Raw genomic sequence first — 8875 nt, forward strand, 5'->3', positions numbered from 1 at the left:
CATTTGCTAATTTGAGTTCAAGTGTTCAAGGAAACAAGAAAGAGTGAAAAAGGTGTCCAAGACTCATCATCTTCATCTTCAACATTTCACAACACATCAACTGCACACAATTACTTTTGATGTCGTTAGTGATCGGTTAAAGGTGATAAGGTTTGAAGCTGTGATCGAAGAATCCGGTTCGAGTTGAAGCTTGTGGCAGGTTCTTTCTTGAATAAAACCGTTAGGGTTTTGTCCTCCAATACGGGTTTGTGTTTGGGGGTTTTTGGACGAATCGTTCTTCAATATTCAGCCGAGCGAAGGTGATTGAGAAGAGGAAGTCTTCATCAGTCTAGTAGCGGATTCGGTGGCTTTGAAGTGAAGGATTCAGGTTCGACTCGTTGTGTTTAAGATCAGTCGGGACGAGGGTTTGAAGAACGGAAGATTCTTCAACAAAGGGGCTGGAACCGGAGGTCTTGCAACAACGATCGAAGGTCTTGATTCATCTTGAATCAAGGAGCAAGGATAGGAAGCATCATTCAACACATTGGAAGTTCTGTTGTTTACATGCTTTGCAATCCTTGTATAAACGATTAAATTTCACAGGTGATATCTAATTAATCATCTCAATTCTAATTTTAGAATTGAGGGCAGACGTACCCCGAAGCGAGGACGGCGGGGGAACTGCCTCATCAAATCTGCGTCTTCTTTAATTTTCTGCTTAAGTGCTTTTCAGCTTAAAAATTAAGTGATTTTAGTTTAAGCAATTTTACCAAACTTTGATATAAGTTGAGTAAGAGATTAAAACTGCTGTTTGAATACCAAGTACAATAGTATATTGTACTAGATAAATTTGAATTCCTTACTCAACTCAAATATCTCTTGGAGTGTATGCACACCAAGTGTTTGTGAATTTGCATAAGCCAAAGTTGTCTTAAGTTTGCACTCAGTTTAATTTGGTATTTTGGATCATTGGAACTAGGCTTGCTAGTTAGTGAAATATATCAATTGAGTGTGCAAATAGTGTAGTGATTAGTATTTCATTTTATCTCTAATCCATTAGCTTAACGCATATCCGGTTTTCCAATAACGGTTCGTTTTAGACTAAATTTTCCTCGGCTGCTTCCGCACTTAAAACAATTTTTTAAAACCAATTTTCTTTTAAATTGGTAGCGCCGACTCAAGTTTTTAATTGGGATCTATTCAACCCCCCCCCCTTCTAGATCCGTGCCATAGTCTAACACGAGAGGGCTATGTGCACTGGTTAGACACCTACAAAACAGCAAACAGGTTAGTATGACTCACACATGCAATGTCTATTCCGTATGAGAGATGTCCTTTGAATCTGGCTTCATTGAGACGGATAATATTTCAACAACAACATTCTAACGTCCGGATGTCTCTCGACCAGAATCTCAATAAAAAAATGGACCCTGAGTACGGATAGACATGGGTTAAATGCAGATGGATGCGAAATGGGAATGATGCAAATGCATGCAGGCAAGTCACTGTGCCATCTTCCAAGTCATCTGAGGATCAACTGTACTAGACCGGTCTCTGAACTGATCACAATCATCTGAAGGCCCGAGTAACCATAAATCCAACTTGGGAAGTTCCGAAATAAACGGAACAAGGGATATATCACCCTCATCACAGGACAATCTCTGGACAGGTAGTCACAAGATCCTCTGAACAAGTGCCCTCAAATTCAGCCTAGGGATCCGAAATAAACGGAACCCGCTGATATATATCACGGACAGAATTCCGGCGTGTCAGAGATAGATATCCATAAGTCCAACTGAACCATAGTCACCATCAGTACCTGCAAATGATTCAATCCCTCCCCACTCACGGGTGTCATCTAGGTCAGGGTAAGGTCGAGAGAAACGCTGCATAAATAACCCTTTCATAGAATATCATCATGTACACACCCGAAGTATGTAACGATAATACCCCATCAGAGTCTGAACTGCTCGTGATATCAAGTTCCGCTAAGTGGCGCAATACCACCCGCTTCCCATGAACCACTTTATTCCTAGGTGTCCTAGATTTCACTCATAGCCTGGGTATTGGGCCTTTTACCTCATGTGACTCCCACCCCAACAGAGAGACAACACAGCACAGCCAACACAGATGAATAAATGGTGAATGCAAACACAAATGCAATCATAAATGCAAACATAAATAAATGAATGCAATAAATGAAACAGAAAAAGCAACCAAACCCTAATCTAAAGAGCGCTAGGAGAGACCCGCTTAGGGAAGATGGACCAGCAAGAGGTCAACTTCTCTTTGTCCCCAGCAGAGTCGCCAGCTGTCGCATTACGCGAAAAACCGGCGGGAAACGAAAACAACAGAGCCGCCACCGTGCGTTATTTATCCCAAAAGAGGGAAAGGAAACGCTCGAAGTAAACCTGGAAAGAACATGGTCTCGCGACCAGAGAGACATGGGATCGGGAGTCGGTTATCCGAAGGGAAGGTATTAGCACCCCTACGCATCCGTCGTACTCGACGGGATCCACGCAACAAAGGAAGGGTAAAGGTTGCTAAACACTGCTCAAACATCACACACACAGGCTGAAAGGAGACACATGAAAGATAAAAGAAACTAACTCGGCAGGACATCGCATCCTGGGCCTACGTCGTCTGTCAGGCACAGACATCAAAGTCGATGTAGTTCGGGACAGGGGGAAACGTGCTCGCTAGGATGTCACATCCTATGCATACGTATCTTCTCTGACTGGAGAAGAATCAGAGCACTCGTAGCTCGGCTAACACACGCCAAACAAAACACAAACAGGAAACCGACTGCCAATCGCTGGACTTACTTCAGACTCCAACACAAACAGGCAAACCTGGAAACCGAATGCCAATCGCTTGACTTACATCAAACTCCGAACCAACAAACACACACACAGGAAACCGACTGCCAATCGCTGGACTTACGTTAGACTCCAACAAGCAAACAAGACACAGGAAACCAACTGCCAATCGCTGGACTTATGTCAGACTCCAACACACACAAAGGGGTTGAAGAAGAAAAAAGGGCGCCCGGAGAGATCAGCTCATCTCCTGCCTACGTACCTTATCTGGTATGAGGATCAGGGCGACGTAGTTCCCCTACACAGGGAAAGAAACTTCTAACCTAACCAGAGAGAGGGAAATGACAAACTAGAAGGGAGACTGACTCGAGCATAATAGTTATCATGTAAATTCACCATGGTCCTAGGTTGAGGTTTCTATCTAACTTGCACAGGGAGCAAGCTATCCTAAACAGCACAAACAGAGTCAAAAGCACAAAGCAAGCACACACACTATATACAAACAGAGGGGCTCAAACAAGGCTAGGCTTTAGTCAAGGGGTCATGTCAACCTCGACAAACAAGCCACTGTATCAGGGTGATGTTAGCTCTTAACCCTAACATTGAGAGTTAGGGTGAAGCAGATGAAATGAGAAGTGAGGGGTGTGTTTCACAGCTCTTATCCCTGGCCTGGGAGAGCTTCAGATAAATGAAAGTGTGGGAGTTCAGAAAGTGGGAACTCTTCTCCACAAATGAATGACACAACATGGATCTTGGGTTAATATCCACAATGCATCAACACAAGGTGTGTGAGCAAGGTGGATGACACACTGAGTAGCAGGAGATGGACTACACATCTCTTGTATCTGCCAATGCCTCTTCACTTAGGAGGTCTTTGAATGTACAGGGCACAATGATAAACAAACACAAGCATTGCCTCTTAAGGAGGGCTTCAGACAGGTGCCTGCCCAAGTAACAGGACAGGTCTTCCAGACTACATGAAGTCAGAGAAATTATACCTCAATGCTTAAGCAACCAAGCAAAAGCAAAAGCAAGTTCAGAAGAACTTAAGCAACTTATGTACCTGAAAAAAAATCTAACTCAATCAGTATACCAATCAAACAATCAAACAGACATTTAATAGCCAACAGTCAACAGTACACAGTCAAATAAGCAATGTAACAATGTGCAAGGCACAAGCTCAAATACAAATGTCTTGGCATCAACCTACAAAACAACTCAAGATTAGTCAACATCAACCAATTAGTCAATCTCAAGCAAGTGAATCAATCCCATTATGGCCATGTGCTTCTTAACCTGAAAACAAAGCTCAAACATAAGCAACAAACCACTAGGGCAAGGCCTAGGGTCAAAGAGGGAGAAAAAAATTCAAAACAGAACATGAAACTTAACATGAATCAACCTCAATGAATTAAGAACACAATCCAAAAGGTCTCATGTAAATAGCATTTACCAAATTCATTTCATAAACCAATCATGGCAAGGTATGCAAGTTGAAAGCACATTGAGACAACAGAATGAACAAATGCACATTAATTCAAAAATGATTCAATTAATCTCAAGAAAATTCATGGCTAAAAAGAACATACAACATGATCAACACACAAAAAATTAGGGCAATTGGACATGATTAAGCATGGTAATCAAATTGTATAAGGCAAGGCAATCAAAACAAGCTCAAATATGGCACCAAATGTCACACCAACTTAGCACAAGCCTAAAACAGAAATGGAACATTATAAACACTTCAAACCAAAGCCAAAACAAACTTTAACATGTCTAGAAAGAGTGTGCAAAATTTCACATTCATAGGATAAAGCACAAGCATTTCACAAACAATTGAAATTCAATGCAATTCAAAAGTTCACACATGATCATCCATAAAGAAAAATCTCAATCAAATCAGGAATCAATCCAAAACTTCCAAGAAAATTCATGATCAATCATAACATGCATAGCAAGTATCATACACAAAATCACAGCAATTGGAATTCATTTGGCATGGCAAACAAATTAATCAAGTTGAGCAAGCAAAGGTGTGACGCACATTGTCACACCTACATTCACATGATCATATCTCATCAATGGCACATGATAAAAATGAGAACTCAACACCAAAATGTCTAGCCAAGAGTCTAGTTTAAGCATGCAAAATTTCATGAGCATTGGATAAACAACCATCATTTCACAAATGGAGAAGCAAGGCAATGTACAAATAGCATACATGTTCACAAACCCTAGGGCAAAATATTTTCCAGCCAAGCACATTTTCTGAAAAAATAATCAAAAAAACTATTCACAAAATGTGACCTAATGCAAAAATTCCCATATTTTTTGGATCATTTATCATTTATTTGTGAATTTTTAAAGTGAAAGAAAAAATAAAAAAACATGAAGAAGCATGTATGAATGTGGTATGGAGGGAAAAGAGAAAATGGCATGGCATTTGAACTTATGCTGCACGCAAGAATCGGATGGAGGAACAATTCAAATGTGGCGCGCCTGGTTGCATGAATCGCAGCGCTTCATTAAACTGACGTGGCCAGGCGAATCAATAATAACCAATCAACATGCCATGTGAGCGCCAACTGGACCAGTACATGTTCAGATATCCACAAACACATGCAAACACGCTGGGAAACGATTGGAAAGATCAAATGCACATTTCTGGAAATTTTTCTATCATCTTCATGATGTTTATCGTGTACAGTACAAGGCCAAGAACAAATGTCTCAGATTCACAAAATAAGCACATCAACATGTTCATCTCTCATCACTCATCACTAATCCAGGCATGATTTGTTCTAATTCAACATATATTCAAAGAATCGAAGCCATGAATGTTCATACATCAAACTTTAACCTAGCATATCTAACTGAATTCTACACGAAATTTTGTGATTCGAAGCTCATTTTGATCAGCATTCAAAGATCTATAACATCATCATAATCAATTTAAGAATAGAGAACTTCGATTTCTGACCTTGATGAAGATGCAGAACTGGAATTGATGATTTTAGGCCTGGTAATGCTCAAACAGATCCTCTTTAGTGCTTGTATGGATGAATGGATGAAGACTTGAGGCTTAGATGTACACGATTCTTCCAGAATTAGCAACTGCCATGGATGAACTTCAAGCTTTAAGTTGCTTCCAACTGCACGATTTCTACTGGATCTTGCTTCAAAAATGCTCAAATATGCTTCCAAGTGAAGAATGGATCAAGAAATATGCAATGTATTTGCAGAATTTCAAATAAAATTGAGAGAGAAAATTTGGAGAAATTTTTTAGATCTGAAAATGTGGTGGTGTTCATGCTGAAATCTGTTAGGGTTTGGGCTTTATACTCCCTCCTAATCATGTCCTTAATCAGGCTTAATCATTTGGCAAGTGTAATTAGGGAAATAAGGTGCATGTGCAAAATTAGATAATGCACCTCTATGCATGAAATGAATGGAACAGTGCACGAATTAGGGCTTGGATTCACTCAAAATGTCATTTGGAAGCCAATGCAAGTGTTGGAATGTGTAAACTGCATCATTTTTAAATTTGAAAATTCCTTCCCAAAATTCAAATGAAAAACCAAATGATTATGTGATGAGACTGCATGACTTGTGATGTATGTTTTGGATAGTATATGTCAAGACATGAAAAATGCAAAAAGAACCACTCCATTTGGCCTTTTGGTTTGAAAGTTATGCATGTTTGAAGTTCAAGTCACACTTGGCCATGATTGATCCATATCTCTTCAACCACACATGAGAAATTCATAATACTGGACTTTTTGGAAATGGGAGAGAAAGACCTTCAACTTTAATGTTGGACAAAATTTCATTTGAAGGTTTCTTAATGATGTAATCTTGAGGAGAAAACCTTTCCATTTTGGCAATTTCAAATTACAGGTCACTTACTATTTTTGGAAAGTTTTGATCTGACCTCAAATCCTTCAATGTTGATGTTTGAAATGTCAAATGAGACTTGTATGGACATGAATGAGGCATCTCTAACCATCTCCCACCTCCAAATCCATGGTTGAATTGACAGTTGACTTCTGTTGACTTTCTAGGGTTTCAGATGAATTGATCATTGACTGATGAGCTTTGAGCCTCCAATGCTTGACCAAATCACTTCAAAATGATCCTTGGGTCACATGAACTAATTGCACCAACCCTAGGGCTTTGATCTCATGGAAAATGCACTTGCTTGCTTGCACAACTGAATCTCCTGACCAGTCTTGACTGATGACTGATGAACTATGCAATGAACAATGCAATGTTAATGACCTAAACATGAAAATGTATGTACAAAATGGGAGGTGCAAATTTGAGGTGCTACACCGTGGAGTACTACGGATGCGTAGGGGTGCTAATACCTTCCCTTCGCATAATCGACTCCCGAACCCTAGATTTGGTTGTGAGACCTTGTCTTTTCCTCTCTTCAGGTTTTCTTCGATCGTTTCCTTTCCCTCCTTTGGGATAAATAACGAACAGTGGCGGCTCTTCTGTTTTTTTCCCGCCGGTTGTTTTTCGCGTTGCGACAGCTGGCGACTCTGCTGGGGATCGGTTTCCCTATGCGAGTCCCTCCTAGCTTTTGTGAGTTTCTTATTTGTTGGGTGTTTATTCTTTTTTACAGTTATTTACTTTCAACATTTATCTGCTTTATCTTATTGCATTGTGTACATATGATTGCTGTATCTGCTGGATCTGTTAGGTTGGTTGTTTGTTGGGGTGGGTTGTTCTATGAGAGATAAGCCCACTACCCAGGCTTGAGCGTACACACAGGTTTTAGAGTGGATAGTCATGAGGCTTGCGTAGCATGTTGCTACGTTAAGTCGTTCATGAGACCCACACCCAGATGAGGTTTCTTTTGGATATATTCTGTCCTACGGGTGTTCCGTAACGACAGGATGTTCCTTTAGAAATCGTCGACTCTGGTGACCATTTCCCGGGGACTCAGTCGAGGCACTCCTCCGAGACGCGATTATGTTAGCTCTGGTGGGCGCATTCTCGCTGCTCAATCCGAGGACCCAAGGCTGGGAACTTGCTTTTAGGATCTCCTGTTGAGGGGAGTCAGTGGAGGTCTTTTGTCTCGTAATAATACCAAACCTTCAGTGGTAAACATATTATTCTCGACTGAAGGGCTAGACGCTGACAAACTTCTGTTCTTAGAACCTACCAGTGAAGGGAGGGATAAATTCAGGAAACATTAACCTTCAACCAACCCGGTTTTCTGGTATTCTTGTTGGAGCAGAACTTTGATCTCTTATATGTTCCTCAGTGGTTTTCTCTTCAGACAGTGCGACCTGACAGTTGTTCAAGCAGATACAGCAATCCTGATTCCCATGTCACTACATTGCATCACATCATTTTGCATTCACATCATTTAACATATGTTTATCTATTTCCAGGGGTTTATATCTTCTTCTTGATTCTAGTCGGGTTTTTTTGGTTCTCCTAAGATGGATATTGGCAGAAAAAGACATGTCGCCTACAAATTTCCTGTGGTTTGTTTGGATCCCATTCAACAGCTGATGAAGTTAATGGATCATGATTCTCTAGAAAGATTTCGGAAGGATTACGGGTTGATTCTAAGTTTCGTTACGGTTCTCCCCAAAGATCAACACGATGCTCTCTTTACATTGCTGCAGTTCTATGACCCTCCATTGAGGTGTTTTACATTCCCATATTATATCTTGGTCCCTACTTTGGAGGAGATTTCCAGTTTTCTCAGTTTCTATCAAGTCGCAATTGCTATTTTACAGTTCCGAGTTTCTGCCCGATTTCAACATGGTTGCTTCAGCCACATATTTGGGGAAATCAGTCTTAGAGTCTAATATGTGTCAGAAAGGAGGAGTCAGTGGTTTTCATCTGAGTTTCTTAGTGGGAGAAGCCAAGAAGAAGCTTGAAGATGGTGATCGGAGGTGTTTCAATGTTGTGTTGGCTCTTAGTGTATACGGGATTGTCCTGTTCCCTAATGTTGCAAAATTTGTGGACATAGACGCAATACGCCTCTTCGTGTTGGGAAATCCGGTGCCGACCTTGCTAGGAGATTTATTTCATTCACTGCATCACAGGAATGA

Source organism: Lathyrus oleraceus, chromosome 7 (assembly GCF_024323335.1).
Source record: "Lathyrus oleraceus cultivar Zhongwan6 chromosome 7, CAAS_Psat_ZW6_1.0, whole genome shotgun sequence".
In the NCBI taxonomy this organism is placed as follows: domain Eukaryota; kingdom Viridiplantae; phylum Streptophyta; class Magnoliopsida; order Fabales; family Fabaceae; genus Lathyrus; species Lathyrus oleraceus.